The 21,116-nt window shown below is 44.8% G+C and overlaps 1 protein-coding gene across 4 annotated transcripts in view; it reads left to right on the top strand.

Moving 5' to 3' along the window:
- Positions 1-19,920: 19,920 nt before the first annotated feature.
- The window catches only part of SENP5 (SUMO specific peptidase 5), a 56,543-nt gene continuing 55,347 nt past the window's right edge, over positions 19,921-21,116 (top strand). The window contains exon 1 of one of the 4 annotated variants that reach the window (XM_045502478.1): positions 19,921-20,179. The gene's annotated coding sequence lies outside the window, so the exon portion shown is untranslated. The remainder of the gene's footprint in view (positions 20,180-21,116) is intronic. The other 3 variants (XM_045502481.1, XM_045502482.1, XM_045502480.1) reach the window with 3 other exon arrangements.

Raw genomic sequence — 21,116 nt, forward strand, 5'->3', positions numbered from 1 at the left:
ATTTTAGAATAAATGAGTTCAGCAAGGTTTCAGGATCCAAGAACAATATGCAAAAAGGAACAGTAATCAATAAAGTGCAGTAATGGCATAAAAACAGGCATAAGGTTAATGGGATAAAATTTAGAGGCTACAAATCAATCTTCACATTTGTGGTCAATTGATTTTTGAGAAGGGTGCCAAGACAATTCAACAAGGGAAAGAATAGTCTTTTCAACATATGGCACTGGAACAACTGAATATCCATGTACAAAAGAATGAAGTTGGACCCCATCTGTACACTATACACAAATATTAATTCCAAGTGGATCACAGATGTATGTGTGAGAGATAAAACAAAAAACCTTTAAAAGAAATAATAGGAGGGGTGCCTGGGTGGCTCAGTCAGTTAAGCATCTGGCTTTTGATTTTGGCTCAGGTCATGATCTCATGGTTCATGAATTTGAGCCCCACGTTGGGCTCTGTGCTGACAGTGCAGAGCTTGCTTGGAATTCTCTCTCCCTCACTGCCCCTTCCTTGCTCGCTCCCTCTCTCAAAATAACTAAATAAACTTTAATAAAGAAATAGAAGAAATAATAGGAATAAATCTTTATGATCTTTCAGTGGAGCAATGGTTTCTTAGATAAGACTACAAAAGCATGTGGGGCAATATAAAATAAAAGGATAAATTTATTCAAAATTGAAAACTCTTATGCTGCAAATGATACCATCAAGCCCACATAATAGGGAAAATATTTGCAAATTGCATATTTGATAAGGCATTTGTATCCAAAATATGCAATTCAATAAAGCTATTGTAAAGAAATAAGGCTTGCTCCAGACTTCTTATAGCAACATTCACCACTAAAAGATTATATTAAGTCCTTGAAATCATTAGTGTAAGAAAATGTCACCCTAGGATTCTATACCCAGGGAAATTGTGGTAGGGTCCCTCCCTAAGGAAAGAAAAAAAACAAAAACAAAAAAAACCCCTCAAGGTAACCTAGTTATATGCTCACAGGACAACATCCCTCACAATCTTAAAACATGAGACCACTTAATCAGGCTACATGTTTGTATGTTACCATATATGGGAGATAAAAAAGTGGAAAATATATAAAAAACTATACCATGTGACGTTCAGGGACTCAGTTCTTCAGGTAGGAACCCAACTGAGTGGTGTTGGCCTCCGGAGTAAAGTTGCTTCCTGGAAAGAAAAGCCTCGGTGTCAGGACTCTCTGTGTGAGAATCCTGCTACATTACTTGGGGGCTCGTTTGGGGGCTCGTCTGGGATTTGGAGCCGGTGCATTTCCATCTCCTTTGCCACTGGGGATACGAACCTCAGGGCACTCGGAGAGGCAGCTCACCTGATGGGCCAGCAGACCACTTGATTCGCAGGAGACTAGCCGGGAGTGAGGCTCGGGTGAGGACCCCATGTGTTCCAATGGAACTGGTGAGGCCCAGGAACCAGCTCAGACAGCGCCGCCCATCAGACTGGTAAGAATCCGGGTTTGTTTTGGCAAACCTGCCCCGAAGATGCAGAAGGGGAGCCTGATCACTTCCCAGAGTTGCTGGAAAGAAGCTGCAACTCTAAGGAACTGGGTGCTGGGCGGTGGGTTGGAGTCGCAGTGTGACTGTGTGTGGGGACTTGTCTAACATTCATTGCCTCGGTCAATGGACTATGGTAATTAGAGCCAAATGTCTCTGGTTATTCTACCTCAGAACGGGGACTTTAAGGAATATTCCCAAGCAGCTGCCGGAACTCCTTTTGTTTCAGGGAAATTCCCTGCCTTCTTCTGACTGACTTGGGACTGCCTAATGCCACTAGAGGAAAACAAAACAAAACAAAAGAAACCTGGAATCTACTCCTCTCTCTGAGCTGACAAGATTTAAAACTCAGAATTCTCTTTCTCTGCCTTCTACTGACACCTCTCCTTTTCTGCCTTCCCTCCCCACCCCCCTCCTTTTCTGCACCACCTGGGGGTGGCCTGCACCACTGGCTCCTCAATGCCTCAGGCACCATCAGCTCCTCCTCCCACCCTAGATGTCAAGGAGCGCAGACTACGATTGGAACTTCGGATTTCCCCACCAACGTCCCAGGTGAAAGTTAACCATGGGGAACAAATTGTTTGACGTAGACCCAAGTAAAACGTATTCAGTGTTTAGCTACTTCAAGTTTGATGGTTTGAGACAGACAATGTTTATCGACATTAAAAAAACTTTTATTCTACCTAGATTTGCTGAAGGTCAAATAGACTCAGGTTACCTCTGTGCCAATTTGTTAACAAAAGGATGACTTAAACTAATGGTTTTTCTTTGTCTATCTCATAGTTTTGGGGGCGGGGGGTCATTGTTAAGATCGCTTTCAAAGTCTCTGTTAACCTAAAATGTTAAAGTTTTTACTTGCATAATAAATTGGGATTAAATTCATTGGATATCTAACAAGAGGCTAGAGCACTAATTATTAGATGTAGGTCTGTGCTTTTGACTTATTGCAAAAAACTAATGATATTTGGATCTGTTGAAAAACATGGTTTGTGCTTAATGGATTCATAAGTTTGCCATCTAAAATAATTCTGGGGGCGCCTAGGTGGCTCAGGCAGTTAAGCGGCTGACTTCGGCTCATGATTTCGCGGTCTGTGAGTTCGAGCCCCGCATCGGGCTCTGTGCTGACAGCTCAGAACCTGGAGCCTGTTTCAGATTCTGTGTCTCCCTCTCTCTCTGACCCTCCCCCATTCATGCTCTGTCTCTCTCTGTCTCAAGAGTAAATAAACGTTAAAAAAAATTAAAAATAAATAAATAAATAAAATAATTCTGATGTAACATAGAGTTCACAAATGGTTACTAAGTTTTCACTGGAGACTAAGGTTTCTAAGAGTTAAAATTCTGCTAAATGTAGTTAAAACTTAATAAAATAAGAAAAGCAACTCTGTATGTAGGAAAGTAGGAGATATGAAAGATATAAAAAAATAGAAATATATTTTTTGTTAAAGGTAAAAGAAAGTAATTTTGTCCTGAATGAAACTTGTTATTTGGAGAGAAACGGCCTGGGACAAAATCTAAATGCAAAGAAAAGTTGTAGAAGGTTCGTGAAGGAAATATTTAAAAAGAAATTTTATGTGTGGTCAGGATGGACTAAGGTGCATAAATGGATTTTAAAGGTGCACTGGGTTAAGATTAAAATTCCTTCTACTTTGATCCAAAGACTGGGAAAATGATGGCAATACCCTTGGAGCCGGCCTCCAAATCCTCCACATTTGTGTTGTTCCTGTTTAGCAGAGGAGAGGATGCCTCTGCCATATGAGGGATGGATGGTATATGAAGGGCTTTTACTAAGATACATGGGAGCCATTTTACTAAACTTAGCCCATTTTGTGCCACAAATGGATATCCACATGGCTAAAACATATTTATGTGGGCATTGTTGAAAAAGGCAGAATAGACCTAGACTTTGGCCCTTTAACTCCCTCCCTCAATGGCCAATGATCATTCTTTTTTTTTTTTTTTAATATGAAATTTATTGTCAAATTGGTTTCCATACAACACCCAGTGCTCATCCCAACAGGTGCCCTCCTCAATACCCATCACCCACCCTCCCCCCCCCCCGCCCCCGCCCCCCCATCAACCCTCAGTTTGTTCTCAGTTTTTAAGAGTCTCTTTTGTTTTGCTCAATGGCCAATGATCAATATGTAAGTTACTGTTGGGCCAAAATAAAATTAGTGCATCCTACAACAACCAGGAAAGTCTTGCTTGGTCACAGTCCATACCCCCAAAGTCCTGCAAGTGAGAAACGGAGGGGTAAGAAAAAATAGGAAAGACCAGGTCAGCTCTCGGAGGTAGGGTCAAGCCTGGGTAAGAATGACTACTCCTGGGGCGCCTGGGTGGCTCAGTTGGTTGAGTGTCCGACTTCGGCTCAGGTCATGATCTCACAGTCCATGAGTTCAAGCCCCACGTCAGGCTCTGTGCTGACAGCTCCGAGCCTGGAGCCTGCTTCAGATTCTGTGTCTCCCTCTCTCTCTGACCCTCCCCTGCTCATGCCCTGTCTCTCTCTGTCTCAAAAATAAATAAACACATTTAAAAAAAAAAAAAAAAAAAAGAATGACTACTCCCAGCACCTCAAAAGACTGACAGGGCTTTTGGCTGTCAGTCCCATACCCAGCCAAAATGCACGGGGCCAGGAGATGAGGTTTCTCCTGGCCAGCTCTAGGAAATTGACATAAGAGACAACTTTCTTCCTTTTTCCTATAGTTGGGTAACTCCCCAACCAAAGCCATTACTCCTTTGGAATGCATTATGATTCATTTTCTTTTGCCCAAAGGGTTGGCCCCAATACAAATTGGAAGAGGGAACCTGTCAGCCAGAGGGAAATATCAGTGACAGTATTATCCTATAATTGGACTTGTTTTGCAAATGTGAAGGGAAATGGGGAGAATTCCCCTATGTTCATGGTTTTGGGGCCTTAATAAAAACAAGTCAAGATATATGTAAGCAATGTAAGGTGGATGCTAATTTAATGGCAACTCTTTCTAAAGTCCAGCAATCAGTAGGGGAAACAATTAAGGGCCCCTTACCTGTATCCAAAACAGACCTAGAGAAGGAGGAGAGGGATCTTCATCCTCCTCCTCCTCAGGTCCTCAATCTATATATATAAAAAATTACAATTTTGCTCCCTGCTACCCACCTTATCCAGGCCCTCCCCATAATGTAACAGGCATGTTTCCCTTATAAGAAGCTAGAATGCCAGAAGAAAAAACCTTATTAAGACAGGTAAAAGGGGATCTAGGTAAATTTTCTGATCAGATAAGTATATAAAGGCTTTTCAGAATATTACGTATGTTTTGAGTTGACCTGGAAAGATATAATGTTTTTTGTTATATTAGACCCTTAGTGAGACAGCTGTTTTGAAAAAAAATTAAGGAAATCTAAGATTTAGCCCTTAAATTATGCTAAATTAGCCATTATTTTACAAACACAAAATGAAAGCCCAATGGCATTCCTGGAGAGGTTGAGAGAGTCTCTCATTAAATATATGGTTATCTCCCCTGAGACTCCTAAGGCTGAGATGATTTTAAAGGACAAATTTATCATTCAATCAGCCCTAGATATTCAGAGAATATACAAAAATTGGTTGTTGGCCTTGAAGGGACCCTGGAGGAGCTCTTAGGAGCTACCAAATGGGTATATTAATGAGAAGAAAAGCTAGTAAAAACAAGATAAAAGGGGCCAGCCAGATGCCCGGGGCTGCATACTTTTGGCTTCTGTAATCTTGTTTGCCTCCTGTGTCCACCAACTGCCCGGATAGCACCACTGATAAAGGCCCCCTCCCCTTTTTCTTTTGTCTCTCAACCCCCAACCATCCCAGCCATAAAAGGAGGCCGATGCCAAGGTTTGGGACTCAGCCTTAGGAGGTGACTCCCCTGGCCTGGCACTGGTGTGCAATGAACAGTCTTTTCTGATTCCCTGAGTGCATATGGCTTGTCTCTTCCTGGGCGCCAAGTACTTGCTATAACATTTGGTGCATGGGCTGGGAAACTCAACAGCCACGCTGGCCCCTCGAGCCACCATTGTGGGAGGCCAGCAGAGAGTCCAATCTTCGAGGGCCCTACAATGGAAAGGAAGGCATGCCATGTGATTTCACTGGACCCTGACCCTCGCTGGGCTTGGCAATAGTCAGTCCCTGCTGCGCTCGGATGGACTCCAAGGGGAATCAGAAAATTCTGCCAGGATGGGACGTCGGATCAGGTAAGTGTCCCCAGGGACCCAGGACAGAGTTCAGGCCCGCCCTAGAGGCAGAAGAAGAGTCTGATCACCTCCTGGGCGACATAGTCACCACATAGGACAAGGAAGTCCTGGGTGGAAGCCTGCAATCTGTCTAAATGTATGTGTGAGTGCCCATACTCCACCGTCTCGGCTACGGAGCTTGAGTGGGTCCTACCTTGCGATTCTGATTCCTTGATGACCTCATACGGCTCAAGGCAGAATCAGGTCCTCAGAGGACTGATCCAGGCCAGGGGTTTATACTGACCTGCCAATGCTAAAGGGTGTCTAAATCCCTGAGAGGGGAGTGGCTAGGCAGAAAAAGTGACCTCTTCCTTCATGTTTGTCCTACGACACTGTACATTGGGAGGGATCTATCTAGGATACCACGATGGAGAGAGTTCCTCAAAACCAACTGTTTTGGAATGTACGATTAAGAATTTTAAAAAGGGATTTTCAGGTGACTATGGGGTCAAATTGACCCCGGGGAAGTTACACACCCTCTGTGAATTAGAATGACCCACGTTTGGTGCAGGCTGGCCCCCTGAGAGCACCCTAGATGTCCCCACAGTTCAAGCTATTTTTAAAGTAATTAGTGGAGACCCTGGCCACCCAGATCAATTCCCATACATTGATCAATGACTGGACATACCCTAAGTCAAGCCTCCTTGGGTCCAGTTCTGCATTAATAGTAAGGAACAGTGTAGGGTCTCAGTGACACAGGCCAAGAAGAAGACTTCACAGCAGAAAAACTGTCCCCCATCTTCCAAGAAAATTCAGAAGAAGTCCTTCCATTTCTGCCACCATATGCCCCCAGCAACCCATCAATCGAGGGAAGGGAACCTCGCCTGCCTGATAGTCCACTTCCATCAGTCATGCCTCTGCCAGCAGCCAGCCTACCCCAACCAGGGATACCTGAACCAGTAGAAAGATGCCTCAGGTCCGAAGCTCAAGGTCCAAGGCCCCCAATGGCAATGCAGATGCCATTGCGGGAGACAAGTGGTCCCCAGAGAATAGGCCCCAACGGGACCCTACAAGAGAGGGCATCGGTTTTCTACTAACAACTGTTCTCCACACTGACTTCCTCAACTGGAAACAGCACACGCCACCCTACTCTGAGAAACCACAAGCGATGATAGATCTCCTAGAATCTATAATTCAGACTCACCGTCCTGCCTGAGTCAACTGTAAGCAGCTTCTTCTTACCCTTTTCAACACAGAAGAGCGCTGACAAATTGTCAGCGAAGCCAGCAAATGGCTCCAGACTTAGGCACCAGATGGGAATCTAGACGTTGAAGCTTGGGTACGGGAGGCTATGCCCGAAGAGGAGCCACGCTGGAACCCCAACACAGAGGTGGGAAGGGCCAGATTAGAAATATACCGACTCGCCTTCCTCCAAGGGGTAAAAGCAGGAGCCAAAAAGCCCACTAACATGGCAAAGGTATCTGAGGTCCTACAAAAACCAGAAGAGAGTACGGCTGATTTCTGTGAAAGATTATGTGATACCTTCAGAGTTTACACTTCATTCTACCCAGAAGCCCCTGAAAATCAGCACATGGTCAATGCTGCCTTTGTGGGACAGGCCCAAAGTGACATTAGACAGAAGCTCCAAAAATTGGAAGGATTCACTGGAAAAAAAGTCACTGAATTATTGGAAATCGCCAACAAGGTTTTTGTAAACTAGGATCAAGCTGCCAGAAAGGAGGCAGACCAAAGAATGAAACAAAAGGCAGCTCTCCTGCCACTGCTTTGGGGCGACCACCCTCTCCAGAAGGACCCCCACAGAAACCATGACAGAGTCAAGAACAAAAAAGAGGGGTGCCACTGGGACGTGATCAATGTGCCTACTACAAGGAATGTGGACACTGGAAAAATGAATGCTCCAACCACCAAAAAGGGAAAGCAAAAACCACTCCACCCAGCCATTACCAACCAGGACCACCTGAGGCTGACCTGATCAAACTGGAGTGGACTCCAAACTAGGAGTGGACTCTGATTAGGAAAGACCAGGCTCTATCCAACTAGGCCCCCATGAGCCCATGGTCTAAATGAAGGTGGTGTGGGGGGGTGGTGGTGAGGGGGCCAAACATTAGACTTCCTGGTCGACACTGGGGCCGAACACTCTGGTGACACACAAGGTAGCACCTCTGTCAGGTCGAGAAGTCACCATTGCAAGAGCCACAGAGGCACAAACCTGAAGGCCTTTTTGCGGTCCCTGACAGTGCCGGCTCGGGGGGGGGGGGGGGGGGGGGGCGTCACCAAGTATTTCACGAATTCCTGTATCTACCTGACTGCCCGGTCTCACTGTTAGGTAGAGACCTCCTAGCCAAGTTGAGGGCAGAAATAGCCTTCTCCTCAGATGGACAGACACAATTGTGCCTAAACAAAAAGGCCCAACCCATGATTTTCTCCCTGACGATTCCATGGAAGAGGAATGGAGATTATATACTTCCCCTCCCAGTGAGCCAACTGTGGCCCCAAGGCTAGAGGCTGAATTCCCTTCAGTTTGGGTAGAAGGGAAACTCCCTTGGTCTGGCAAAAAACCACCCCCTGATATTAAATGACCTAAAGCCTGGATCTCAACCTGTCGAAATATGCCAATGCATGGTCCCATGGGAGGCACACCTGGGGATCCAGACACACTTCAACAGGCTACACTCTACTAGGACTCATACCCTCAGAAGCAGGATGGTTCACATGCCTAGATTTAAAAGAAGCCTTCTTCTGTCTCCAGCTAGCATCTAATAGCCAACCCCTATTTGCTTTTGAATGGGAAAACCCTGCCACAGGGGCAAAGGAACAGTTCACTTGGACTAGGCTGCCACAAGGATTCAAAAATTCACCAGCCTTATTCAGTGGGGTGCTGGCATCTGATTTAGCCAGATTTCTGGGATGGGACCTAGGATGCGTCCTCCTCCAATATATGGACGATCTTCTGCTAGTCAGTCCCACAGGGACCCCAGCGCTAGGAGGGAACCAGGGCCCTACTCAGGCTACTAGCAGAGGCAGGATACCAGGTGTCAAAGAAAAAAGCACAGATTTGCCAACGGGAAGTTAAATATTTGGACTTTAAAATTACCCAAGGCAAACGGATGCTGTGAGCCGAAAGGAATCAGGCAGTCTGTGCCATTCCGGTTCCCACTACCCACCAGCAGATCCGAGGGTTCCTGGGAGCAGCGGGATTCGGCCGAATATGGATCCCATGGTTCTCGGAGTTGGCCAGACCTCTATACAAGGTACTAAAGGGGCAAGGGAGAGCACCCCTTTTCTGAGGCCCTAATCAAGAAACTCCCAGATGTATCATGAGATTTCAACCTGTTCGTACATACAGAAGAATGGGGTGGCCCGGGGGTTTTCACCCAGGAATTTGGACCTTGCCAAAGACCAGTGGCATACCTTTCAAAGCAGATTGACTCTGCTGCGGCAGGATGGCCACCCTGTCTGAGGTCACTAGCAGCCACCACACTTTTAATCAAAGAAGCAGACAAACTCATGTTGGGGCAAAATCTAAATGTTAAGGTTCCCCATTCTGTTATTACCTTGATGGAGGCCAGAGGGCAACACTGGCTAACGCATGCTTGGATGATACAATATCAGGAACTGCTCTGTGAGAACCCACGAATAAGACTGGAAGCTGTAAAAACTCCAAAGCCTGCCACTTTCTTGCCTGCAGCGGCGGGGCTCCCAGAGCACAATTGTCTAGAAGTACTTGATGAAATCTATTCTAGCCAACCCGACCTATCAGATAGGCCCTCGCAAAATCGTGACTTCATCCTGTACACCGACAGCAGCAGCCTTCATGAACGAAGGCAAAATATATGCTGGTTATGCAGTAGTCTCTTATTTTGAGGTCACAGAGGCAAAAGCCCTTCCACAAGGATGGTCAGCCCAAAGAGCAGAACTGTGGGCCCTAATAAGAGCACTAGAACTCAGTAAAGACAAACGGGCCGACTTACACACTGACTCGCACTATGCCTTTGCCACTCCACATGTACATGGGGCTCTATACAAGGAGAGAGGACTTTTGACCGCAGGAGAAAGAGAAATAAAAAATCAGGAAGAAATCCTAAAACTATTAAGGGCAGTCTGGGAACCGAGGGAGGAAGCAGTCATTCACTGCAAGGGACACCAAAGAGAAAGGACTCAGTGTCAGAAGGTAACTGATGAGCCGACGCCACAGCTAAATAAGCAGCAGGAGAACAAGCAACACCCTCAAAAATCATGCTGGCCCCACAACTGCCAACTTGCCCAAAGTGCACAATCCAAGAAACAAAATGGGGCACAATAGGAAAAAGGAGGCCAGACAAAAGAAGGATGGTGGGTACTTCCAGACCAAAGAGCTAGTCCAACAGGTGGCTCTCCAACAGATGAGTTCACCCACCTAGGAAAAACTGCCCTTAAAAACTTATTAAGCCATTACTATGTAATCGCTCGACTCCCATCCCTCTGTGCCTCAGTCTCTCAATGATGCCTCCTCTGTGCTCAAAATAGCACCAAGCAAGGCCCCACTGGGCCCATGGGAATCCAACGCTGTGGTCAGGCACCCTTCGAAGATTTAGAGATAGACCTTACTGAAATAAGACCCAGTAAAGGATATAAATATCTTTTGGCATTCATCTGCACGTTTTCAGGCTGGGTTGAAGCCTATCCCACACACACTGAAAAGTCAAGAGAAGTAACTAAGGCCTTGCTAAGGGATACCATTCCCAGACATGGCATGCCGTTAACCATAGGCTCAGACAATGGCCCAGCTTTTGTGGCCGAGGTGGTCCAGCAAGTAGCCAAAGTCCTAGGCATCCGATGGAACTTACATGCAGCCTTCCGGCCCCAGAGTTCAGGGAAAGTGGGATGTTTGAAACGGACCCTTAAATCAGCAATGGCAAAACTATGTCAGGAAACTAACTTGCCCTGGCTAGATATACTACTCCTAGCTCTTCTCTGAATACACAGAACACCCTGGGCAAAAATAGGATTCTCCCCCTTCGAGATCCTATGTGGAAGAACCCCTCCACTAGTCAAATTCAAGGGGGACCTGACAGAGCTAGGGAATTTAGAAACACAAAAACAACTAAAAGGACTCGGGAAAACTGTATTTGAGATACATAGATGGGTGACAGACAGGATACCTATTTCCCTAGGAATAACTGTACCCCCACAAACCTAAGGATCAGGTTTGGGTAAACAATCGGAAAAAGGAACCACTTAAACCTACCTGGAAGGGACCTTATTTAGTTGTGCTAACCATGCCCACAGCTCCCAAGGTTGCAGGTCTAACTGCCTGGATCCACCATTCTTTTTTTTTTTTTTTTTAATTTTTTTAAAAATTAAAAAAGACAGAGACAAAGAGAGACAGAGCATGAACAGGGGAGGGGCAGAGAGAGAGGGAGACACAGATTCCGAAGCAGGCTCCAGGCTCTGAGATGTCAGCACAGAGCCTGACACAGGGCTCAAACTCACGAACTGCGAGATCATGACCTGAGCCAAAGTCAGACGCTTAACCGACTGACCACCCAGGTGCCCGGTCCTTGCATTCTTAATATGCCAACCAGGTTTGTTTCCTCTCGTCTAGAAGCTATAAAATTCCAGATGGTGCTCCAGTTGGACCATTCTAGCTGTCACTACTCTCCTTTGGATGACGAAGAACCCTAGCTGCCCCACCTCTCCCTTCGACATCCCTGTCCAGCAGGAAGAAGCCAGAATGGTCTTCACCCCTCCTCCCATGGCGGCAAAGGGTTCCCTGGCCCCCACAAACTGATTCTCTCTAAGTCTGCTACAGCAGCTTGAGAATCAAGAGGGGGGAATGAGAAGAAAAGCTGTAAAAACAAGATAAAAGGGGCCAGTCAGATGCCCAAGGCTGGATTCTCCCCTTGCATACTTTTGGCTTTTGTAATCTTGTCTCCTATGTCTACCAACTTCCCAGATAGCATCACTGATAAGGGCCCCCTCCCCTTTTTCTTTTGTCTCTCAACCCCCTACCATCCCAGTCATGAAAGGAGGTGCCCAGGTTTGGTGCTCAGCCTTTGGAGGTGACTCTGCTGGGCCGACACCAATGCGCAATAAACAGTCTTTTCTGATTCCCAGGGTGTGTGTGGCTTGTTTCTTCCTGAGCGCTAAGTACTTGCTGTAACATTACAACCAAGATCAAGAGGAGAATAAAACAAACAAACAAACATATAAGTGAAAAAGAGGCTTAAAGAAAAAATCTGAGGCCTTAGTTGTGGCCTTACGTACTATGTCAGACCAGACTTCCTGAGGTCCTGGCACCAAGTGCCATTTACATGGCCATTCAGAGCACTAAAATGAGAACGTCCTGAGAGAGGACAACCAAAATTAAAACCCCATAAGCCTTGCCCTTATGTGGAGACAATCACTGGAAATCTGAATGCCCTTGGGGACCACTATCTGTGAAGGCTCAGATAACCAATGTCCCTGGAAGGGACTAACAGGGGCCCGGGGCTCTTCATGGTGGCTCCCCTAAACCAACTGTCTATCAGAAACTCAGAGCCTTGGGTAACTCTAAATATAGAAAGAAAACTGGTTAATTTCCTTCTTAACATCAGAGCTACCTTTTCGTCCTCCTGTCTACCCCAGGCCAACTCTCCAAATGCAGCATGACGGTTAGAGGCATCTTCAGAAAACTAAATTTTTCTCTCAGCCCCTGGGATGTATATGGGGAAACCTAATGTTTTCTCATTCTTTCCTGATAATGTCAGAGAGCCTTACTCCGTTTCTAGAAAGGGACATTATAACTAAATTAGAGAGACTATGGACAGAAAACGCCAGGACAGAAAACATTTATGTGAGTTTTTGGAAATTACTGGATATTGTAGGCTATAGTTACCAGGGTTCAGGAAAATAGTTTGCCTACTATATCATTTATTAAAGGAGACTCAATCCCACCTACTCCCCCCCCCCCCAAAATAAACTGCAGTCTGACTCATAGACACTATTTCCAGCCCTTGGAATGATTACAAACAGAACAGGCCAGTTACTATTACCAAGCTCACAGAGCTAAAAGATCATTAAAAGACAGCATCAGGCCTTTTATTTAGGGAGGGACAAAACGTATCAAATGGTCCAAAGGATGTTTACTGGAAAAGAATTTGTCAAGGACAGTTCAGCAAGTAGTATCAGCCTGTGAAGTATGTCTTAGAAACAATCCTCTCAACCACAAACTTGCTCTCCCAGGCAATCAAGAAACTGGAGGCTATCCAGGAAAGACTAACAATTAGGTTTCACTCATTCAAGGTCAAAGAGATTCCAACATCTGTTGGTATGGGTTAATACTTTTACTAATTGGGTAAAGGTCTTCCCCTACAAAACAGAAAAGGCACAAAAAGTAATAAAAATTCTGCTTTATAAAATAATACCCGGGGCGCCTGGGTGGCTCAGTCGGTCGAGCGTCCGACTTCGGCTCAGGTCGTGATCTCACAGCTCATAGGTTCGAGCCCTGCGTCGGGCTCTGTGCTGACATCTCAGAGCCTGGAGCCTGCTTCTAATTCTGTGTCTCCCTCTCTCTCTGCCCCTTCCCCACTCGCATTCTGTCTCCGTCTCTCTCAAAAATAAATACACATTAAAATAATACCCAGGTTTGGCTTACCTAAAAATTTGCAAATTAATAATGGCTCCCTGACTCTTTCTCTAGTAGAACTCCAGGCTCTTGGGAAAGTTTTGCACCTCAAAATAAAGCAAACTATCTGCTTATACTCAGCAAACCTCTAAATAATAGCTAACAAGCATTAGATGCTTAAAATTTTCTTTTAATTAAGTTAGGGCCAAACTCTTGGAAATAGAGCCACCATTGATTACTTACTGCTCCTACTCCTCCAGCACCTGGGGTACGAGAGATTCCCTGACATATGTCACTGACAAAGTCAGGGTCTCTCCTAGATTGTTTGACAGGTTTAAAAACTGGAGACATTTTAAGGTGCCATCTTGTTGGTCAGTATAATCTCTACTTTGTGTTTTTCTCTTTGTGTCTGCTAATGTTTATGCAGCCTCATGCCTGCCAGCCTTCCTGTAGAACCACACCGTGGGCCACTCGACTGACCCTAGGGTAGACTCTAACTGCTGTATCCCCACACCATCCCTTATCAGCTTGAAGGAGCCAATACGGTCATCGTCCCTGTTCCCTAATAGCAGTTACAGGCCCTATTCCAGGGGAGAAATACATAAGAAAAGGGTTAACATTAGGCAGGGAGAGATAGGGACCTTCAGGGAGGCAGACTGCAGCTGTAAGTGGGAGGCTAAAGAAGCAGATGGGATTCTCCCTTTATAAAATCCTTTATGGGTGCCCTCCCCCATTATCAAGGGCATAAGTGGGGCATCTAAATGAGATAGGCAAATTAACCCTAAGGCAACAGATGCGGGCCTTGGCTCTACCCTAACCACCTTATACCACTGGGTCAGGGAGCAGTTACCTGTGAGTCTGACCACAGACGCTCACCTCTTTAAACCAGGAGATGCCGTATGGGTGAAGGAATGGAATGTCCAACCCCTAAAGGGGCCTGTTCACTGTCATTTTGTCCATCCCTACTCAGTAAAGGTAGCCAAAGTGGGTCCCTGGATTCACTACAGCAGAGTAAAGCCGGCATCTCGAAACGGGGAGTGCATTCCTGATCCATCAACGCCATGCAAGCTGACCATATGGGAGAAGCAGTCTGCAACTCCAGAGGCTCCAGGAGACTGCAGCCTTGCTTTAGTCACTCCAGAAGCTGACTAATCTACATGTGGCAGGAACTTGACGGTTTCAAGCTGTCCGATGAAACAAAAGACTGTCCTTATTTTCTATATGTTTCCTTACTGTGATGCACTGTCGTGCCTTGTTTCTCGTTATTATTATGATTCTTGCTCTACTCTTTGCCATAGGATTGGCCAAGGCCACCCTGGCTGGCTGAAAACGTAGTGAGAGGTTTCTGTTAACATTCACCTTCTTTTTGTGGATAGGATACTTCGTTGGTACCAACATGGGGAAACAACAGCCATAAGAGACTAGAAAATTAGATCCCCACAAAACTTATGGTAAAACAAAATACCCCAGTCCTACTACTGGGGTTTGGCTTCTCAAAAGCTCAATTATTGGGAAAAACTGTTTTCCCTAGCAGGGAAAAAGTTCACTGTTGTCTTTGTTAAAAACTTAACATGCCTAGGCCAAAGATTTTATAACTCAACTGCCAAAAAAACCTGATGGTGGGGAACCCCAGATCACCTTGAGCCAGATCTCCACCCCTTGTCTAACTTCTCTCATCTCTAGGAGGCCTGGAACAATGTCAACGCAGCCATCAAATGGCAGGCCCCTGGTGGACCAAACTAATATGTGGAAGGGACAGCCTATATAGTACTTCCCTCAGTCTGGTCAGGATCATGCATGTGTGCTGGAAACTATTCGTCCATCTTCCTGTTCCCACTTGCCTGAGGGAAACATTTGGGAGGCTTTTTTAAAAATTTTTTAAAAATTAAAAAAAAATTTTAAAATATGCAAGAACTCTAAAGTATTTTGTTCTTATAAAATCTTCCTATTTTTTTCTGTAAAAATCTAAGAGTAGAGCTTTCCAGTAAAACTTTCTGCAATGATGGAAATGATTTATATTTTTGTCTTCCATTATGGTAGCCTTTAACCACATATAGTTATTAAGCATAAGAAATACACCTAGTGTAACTGGGGAACTGAATTTTAAATTTTATTAGTTTAAATGAAAATAGCTACATGTGGCTAGTAGCTATTTTTTTATAGTACAGTTGTAGAGTATTTAGCCCTAAAGGGAAAGCAAAATAGTATTTTTTTAGGGACTTTAAGATCGGATGGATCCCACTACATGACTCTAGTGCAAGTGTATGGGGACAGGGAGACTCAAAAAAAGCGGCATGCCTTACAAATCGGCAATTAAAAAGATGATAAATAGCCTCCCGAGCATATAATCCAATATTATGGCCCTGCCACCTGCGCAGAGGATGGGTCCTTGGGCTACCGCACTCCCATTTACATGCTAAATCTCATAATCAGACTACAAGCAGTTATAAAAATTATAACCAATAAAAGTGCCAGAGCTCATAACTTACTAGCCAAGCAACAAACCAAAATGCGCAATGCTGTCGATCAAAATCGCTTGGCCCTAGATTGCCTACTTGCTTCTGAGGAAGAAGTTTGTAAAAAGTTTAACCTAAGCAACTGTTGCATACAGATAGATAATGAGAAAAAAGTCGTAGAAGGTATCACAAATCAAATGAAAAGAATTTCTCATATCCCTGTCCAGACCTGGAATGGTTAAAACCCCAGGCAGTTATTTAGAGAATGGTTTTCAACTCTCAAGGGATTCAAAACTCTCTTAAAAATTATCCTGGGAGGTTGCTTAATCTTACCTTGCTTAACTCCCCTGGTTGTATGGTCTGTCTTGTCTCATTGAGGCCATAATTTAAAAAGAACGGCCACTCAGGTAAGTCTGTTATAAAAATATAAACTCTAAACCAAGATGATGCTCTTTGACCCAAAATAGAGGGGTCAGAGCATCAAAGAGGAGAATGTGGTAGAGACCCCGCCCTAAGGAAAGAAAAAACAAAAAAACAAAAAAACCTCAAGCAACCTGGTTATATGCTTCCGTGACAACAGCCCTCACGACCTTGTAACATGAGACCACTTAATCAGACTACATGTTTGTATGTTACCATATATGGGAGACAAAGAAGTGGAAAATATATAAAAAACTACACCACATGGCATTTGGGGCTCAGTTCTTCAGGTAGGAACCCAACTGAGTGGTGCTGGCAGGAATAAAGTTGCTTCCTGGAAAGAAAAGCCTTAGTGCCACGACTCTGTGTGAGAATCCTGCTACAAAATCATTATTTAAAAATAAAGGCATGCGGGGCGCCTGGGTGGCTCAGTCGGTTAAGCGCCCGACTTCAGCTCAGGTCACGATCTCGCGGTCCGTGAGTTTGAGCCCCGTGTCAGGCTCTGCGCTGATGGCTCAGAGCCTGGAGCCTGCTTCCCATTCTGTGTCTCCCTCTCTCTCTGCCCCTCCCCCGTTCATGCTCTGTCTCTCTCTGTCCCAAAAAAATAAATAAACGTTAAAAAAAAAAAAAAAAAAAGGCATGCAAAAAAATTCAAATAAAAAAATAAAGACATATATCACAGATTTTTTTTTAATGTTAATTTTTGAGGTAGTGCAAGTGAGGGAGGTGCAGACAGAGGGGGACAGAAGATCCGAAGCAGGCTCTGTGCTGACAGCTGAGAGCCTGATGTGGGGCTCCAACTCATAAACCCTGAGATTATGACCTGAGCCTAAGTCAGACACTGAACTGACTGAGCCACTCAGGTACCCCAGATCACAAAAATTTTTAAAATATGAAGAACTCAAAGTATTTTGTTCTTATAAAATCTTCCTTTTTTTTTTTTCTATAAAAATCTAAGAGTAGAGCTTTCCAGTAAAACTTTCTGCAATGATGGAAATGATTTATATTTTTGTCTTCCATTATGGTAGCCTTTAACCACTTATAGTTATTAAGCATAAGAAATGCACCTAGTGTAACTGGGGAACTGAATTTTAAATTTTATTAGTTTAAATTAAAATAGCTACATGTGGCTAGTGGCTATTTTTTTTATAGTACAGTTGTAGAGTATTTAGCCCTAAAGGGAAAGCAAAATAGTATTTTTTTAGGGACTTTAAGATCGGATGGATCCCACTACATGGCTCTAGGCCTATGACTAACTCTAGTTTCTGTCTTTTCATTTATAAAAATAGAAAAATCCCCATATCAAGGGTTTGTTGTCAAAGTAAAATGTTATATCCATAAAATGTTGAGTACATGGTAAGAGCTCAATTATGGCTATTTTTTTTTAATCTCCTAAAAAGTCTACTAAATCATGGATGGAAAAAGTATGCAGAAGGGTTTTGTCGTGAGGAATGAATCTATATAAATGTCTAAGTCTAAAGAAATGTGAGGATTTTGGTTATAAACTGAAGGTATCACTTATACTTTGGGCATTGTAGACATGCTATAACTGAGTTTTACAAGTGACTTTTCCTTCCAAATAGGACATAGTAGGTTGTAACAGGACAATTTTCCTGCTACAACAACCTTAGAAAATGCAGAATAAGTTAAAAATATCATAGTTTAAAATGTATCAGAGAGCTGTGAAGTAAGAAGGACTTGCTATCTAACTTTAGGTAAACAAAAACTCCAGAGAGGGGAGAGCCCTTGTAAGGTGAGTTGATAATCACTAGCTGTTTTTTTTTTCTGGAAACATTTGCTGATTTTAGGGACAGGCTGGGAATCAGTCTTAATCTAGGCAGAGGCAGCCAATGGGGGCAAAGAAAACCCAGAGGAACTTTTAGTGGGCTACTGGGACTGACTGAAAGCAGAAGCGCCCCCATGCATACCTAGTTTTCCATGTAGGGCATTTTCTGAGTTGAGACCTGCTTGGGAGGCTATGGGACTGAACCAAAACTTAAAAAAAAAGTCATGGTACTTAGGAAACCATACCCCATTAGAGGGACATGGCCTCCTCAAACACATGGCTAATTTCTCTCTCTCTCTCTCTCTTTTTTTTTTTTTTTTTTTTTCCAGCTCAGCAAGACATTTCTCATATTTTGAAGCACAATTGGTTGGAGGCTAAAGAACTAAGCTCAAAGCCCCAGAAGAATGAACTGGAAGTACTATAGTCTTTTAGGGCTGAGGAAACGGATTTTCTATCAAAAACTTGAGCTACATCTGAGGGATGAACAAGAGGTAGAATGAGTCTAGGAGGACAAACTTACCAAGACCCATCTCAATCTCTGATTAGACTCCAAGGACTAGCCCCTCTCTACCAACCTAACAGAGGGAAGGGGGAATCCTCACCAGTAGATGATATCATGTGGTGGCTCTACAATCCTTTTATGTACACAAGAAAATATTACCTACCGAGCATGTGAAGTGGCAGGAAAATATGACAGATAATTAAAAGAGAATAATGAATCACTGAACTAGACCAAGGATGATCAAAACATTGAAGTTAGCAAACAAGGACGGAGGGAGGAAAAAACAAACAAACAAAACATGATAAAGAAAACAGAAAGAATGATGAACAAAATGAAAAGCTGGAGATTTTCATCAGATATAAAATCTACATAAAATTTATAAAACAATCAAAACCCTGAATATACATTATTAAAAATTAAGAACTCAGTGTATAGATTTGACAAATGACTGAAGATCACAGAAGAGAGAATTAGGAAACTCAAAACAATAGGACAATAGAAAACATTCCAATTGAAGCATCAAGTGAGAAGAAAGATGGTACAGAGTGTTAGAACACATGATGTACAAGGTCAAATAGTCTTACACATGTAATTGGAATCTCAGAGGAAAGGAGGGAATGAAGCAAAAACTCCAGTTCAAGAGACAACGCCTGAGAAATTTCCTACGGGGCGCAGGGCCCCAAGCACCCCACCCTTAATACTCATTTGTATCCACCTCCGTTCTATTCCAAATCGAATGTCCAAAATGGAATTCACTTTCCACTATACATCTGCTATATTTTCTGTCTAGACATTGTATTATCCATTTACGACTCCCCACAATTAGACTGAGGGCTTGCAAGATAAAGACATTAAAAAAAATGTTGAGTGACTAGTGCCTCAATGTACCAGGCTGAAGCCACTTTTCTCTCTTCATAAGAAATAAAGTAACAGTTTTACTGAACACCTACTAAGCAAGCACTTGTAGGCCAGACTGTTCGGTGCTGGGGCTATAACGTTAATAAGACCCCGGCTCTCCAGGGGAAGTGTTCCCTCAGAGGCGGAGCACAGATGAAGAGGCACATTACTATACCAAGGGGTAAGATTACGGAAAAACCAGAAAAGAAAAGCTTGGGCCACGCCTTAAAGTGCATCCAGAACAGGAATGTGGTCTTTCGCTTTGGGCCAAAGGGAAAAAGGGATTAGCGGAGGGAGCGGCCATATAGTAGTTGTGGTCTGCCTTGGCCCTTTTGGGGTTATAAAGGTGCGAGGGGGCTGAAGAGAAAAGTCTCAAAGCAGCCCTGCCGAGCCTCTACAATTTCCAGGTACTGTTTCTACCAAACCCCTCCCTTGCAGAGGCGCGGGTAAGAATCCCCGTGGTGCGGCAGGACGCGTCAAGCGGACGTCTCGGGGGGCGGGGAAACGCGCCGCCGGAAGCGGAGGGAAGGCGGAGCCACGCCCCCACCGCCAGCCTGCCACTCTCTCTTCCGCTGCCCGCACGGGGCACGGGCGGGGCTGAGGCGGAAGGGCACGGAAGGAGGTGACGATGTAAGTGAGCGCCGGCGTCGCGGCGGAGGCTGCAAAGGAAGCTCGGTGGCCGTGGCCGTTGTGAGCAGGCCGGACACCTCCTCACTGTCTGGGGTTCCCTAGAGCTGACGAAGGCGGGGCCTTAGTCTGAGCTGCGGCAGTATCTGGACCCGCGGTGGGGCAGGTGCCGGCAGCGAGCGACGTAGGTAAGTAGGTACCCGGTGTCAAATCGGGATGACTTACGGACCGGGCTTGCTGGCCATTCCCGCGCCAGAGCGCGCCAGCTCAGCACCCCGGCCTGGAGGCCTCGAGCGCTGCCCTCCCCCACGCCCGAACCGGAGGCAGCAAATTTCTCCTTGAGCGCTGCTCTGCCTTTCTGGGGGCCGGAAGGGAGCTTGTCCCGAGGGACCTCTGTCCTCCCCTTTTTCTTTCCAGTTTGAACTGTACGACGTAGAAGCGGAGAAAGCTAGGGCCCCTCCTGAGGCCGGGGAAAGGTTTGAGAGGAAGAGCTGCTGTTAGAGGTCCTCCCGCTACTGCCGTTTTGAAAGCCGAGAGTTTATGTTTGTTCGGACAGTTCTGCTTCCTTCCTGCCTTTGGTTCCTTCCCCCCGCACACTCTTAAGACCCTGTTGTAGCGAATGTGTGTGGCACAATTAAACATTAGGATGATGGGAAATCTGTTTTCTGTGAGGCTTTCTGTTTTTCTGTCTCTGCTGGGCAGTATCAACCCCCTTTCCACTGGGCCACTCTGTTGGGGGAGGAGAGACGCCGAGAGGATGTGGGAAATGAGGGTTTTGTATTTAAGTCGGAAGAGCGGAGTTAAAATCCTAGCCTGCCATTTGTTAGTGGTTTTAATCTCGTGTTAGACACTTAGACATTTTTAACCACATGTAAAGCGGAGCTTTCTTATACCTACATAAATACCTGGGAGAATGAAGAGAAGTGAAAAAAGCAGAACATCAGCCATTAAACGTTTTGGATTTAAGAATATCCTGGACATTTAATGGTAGGTTCTTAATTACATCTTTTACTCAGAATAACTACACTTGCTATGGAGGAGGGGGCCAGAGGAGAAACTAGTATCTTATGTGGTTAGAACCTAACTGTGGGCTCTGCTTTGGGTTGGGCAGCATTAGGACGAGGT

Source organism: Leopardus geoffroyi, chromosome C2 (assembly GCF_018350155.1).
Source record: "Leopardus geoffroyi isolate Oge1 chromosome C2, O.geoffroyi_Oge1_pat1.0, whole genome shotgun sequence".
Taxonomy (NCBI): domain Eukaryota; kingdom Metazoa; phylum Chordata; class Mammalia; order Carnivora; family Felidae; genus Leopardus; species Leopardus geoffroyi.